This window comes from Curcuma longa, chromosome 14 (genome assembly GCF_044706935.1).
Source record: "Curcuma longa cultivar G26 ecotype Majalengka, Jawa Barat chromosome 14, ITB_CL_G26_1.1, whole genome shotgun sequence".
Classification (NCBI taxonomy): domain Eukaryota; kingdom Viridiplantae; phylum Streptophyta; class Magnoliopsida; order Zingiberales; family Zingiberaceae; genus Curcuma; species Curcuma longa.
Genome location: NC_133874.1, coordinates 10,423,892 through 10,426,051, shown reverse-complemented (window position 1 = coordinate 10,426,051; position 2,160 = coordinate 10,423,892).

Here is a 2,160-nt window from a genome sequence, read left to right as displayed (position 1 = left end):
CATTTTTATAGTTCATTTTGGCTCTAATACTTGATATTTTTGCTCCTCTTGTTGTGTAACTATTGAGTATTAACACATTTTACAAGTAGGAATTCATTTTGGATTATATTGCTTATTCCTACAGATATGGAGTTGAATCTAATATTTTAATATATTTTTTATAGGATACTTAAAGAGCCATGAAGTTGGATCAAGTTGAAACACATTTTGATGTGTTTGGAGGTCATTTGAAGTGCTTAAGAGGCCAACACGGTCGTGCCAAGGGTGGCACGGTCGTGCTCATCATTCGAACCAATTTTGAAGTCTAGGCCATGCCTCATAAGTCCAGGCCGTGCCTCACAAGATCTAGGCTGTGCCCCAACTCTCTAGGTCGTGTCTCACTAAAACACGGCTGTGTCTCACCAAAATACGGTCGTGTCTCTTATCTGAACAGTTTTGCAGACTGAAAGTAAAATGGACATAACCTTTAGCTCAGATAGACCCACGAGACGCGCCACCTACCCAAAATGAAGATAACTTCAAGATCTACAATTTTGCTGCAAGGTGTGTAGAAGGATTCCTTCTCTAGGCCATGCTAAAAGGCGCAATCGTGTCACTTTTACAGAAGGCTTCCTACTCTGGGCCATGCCTACAAAACATGACCGTGTCTCTTCTATAGAAGGATTTCTACTCTAGGTCGTGCCTACAAGGCACGACCGTCCCTCTTCTATAGAAGGGTTCCCTCTCTAGGCCGTGCTACGAGGCACCGCCATGCCTCTTCTACCGAAGGATTCCTTCTCCAGGCCGTGCCTTGAGACATGACCGTGTCTCGTGGCTGTTTTTGGGGGTATAAAAGCTTTATTTTCTGAAGATGAAAGGATTCTTTCTTTTAGACCTAACCTAGGGGTTGGTCGCCACCTTCACCTCACCGCCATCATCATCTTCATCACCACCATCGAGAGGAAGTCAACAAGGGATTCCCTTCTTCAATCCGGCCATCTTCTATCCACCGAGGAGTTAAGGGGATTCCCTTCTCCACCACATCATCTCACCCGCCACATCAACTATGGGAATTGCATCGAAGTTGGGGATTCCTTCCATCACCATATCTTCTGTGGAGTTTTGCCACTTCGCATCTACCTCCGGCCAGGGACATAGGGAGATTCACTAGATTTACTTTACTTTCCATTTCTGAGCATAGATTAGATTTTACATGTTAAATGTTTGTTTAATTCCCCTTACAGTTTTGGATGTTGATTGTCATTAGCTTTCTTTTGTTTACTTGTTGATGCACTTATTTACTTTGTTGATGCACTTCTTTACATTATTGATGTAATTTATTCTTAGTACTTTCGTATTAGCAATTTTGGTTACAATGTTTAGTGTTCTTTTCATTGTTTAGATTTAGAACTTAATACAACCCCCCCTCCCCCACGCCACTGTCCAATCAAAAATGAAAATCCAAATCCCCAATTGTCTAATAACCACTAGGATTATCATACACCGACTACAATCGTTGGGAGATGACTCGAGTTACCCTATACTACTTTAGTTAGGGGATTTGTTATTAATTAAGTTGATGTGCTCATTTTAGACGACACAACAACAAACATTCGATTTTTAGCGCTATTGCTGGGGATTGATAGAGGTGTTAGGTAGTTCTAGCTTATTTTTACTTTGAATTTTGCTTATCAGGGGTAAAACTGTCCAATCAGTGTTAGATTGTGCTGAATTGTTCATTTTGACTCTGATTGGCCTAAAATTTGGTAGGTTGATAGAAAATGGCCTAGGGAACAATACTCATGGCCTTTGACCGTGAAATAAGGCTAATTTTGCTGGAATTCCTTTATTTTGACCACTTTTTCATTTTTACAAAATTTTTCATTTCATTTCTCAATTTCATTTTCATTTACTTTTATTGCTGTGGTGGTCATAAAAATTAAAAAAAATTATTTAGTGCTTCAATTCCTTATTATACTTGAGATTATTGTGCACCGTTTCTACACCTAATTGTGTCTTTTTTGCTTGATTTCAAGTGAGACTAGAGTGCATGACAAGAGCATCTAAGGAACTATTACTTGAATACGATCCAGTGATTAACAGAATATTTCCTACCTTACAGAGAGCCTAAAGGAATTCAGTGACCATCAACATAGCATTCTATAACAATTTCAACAACTA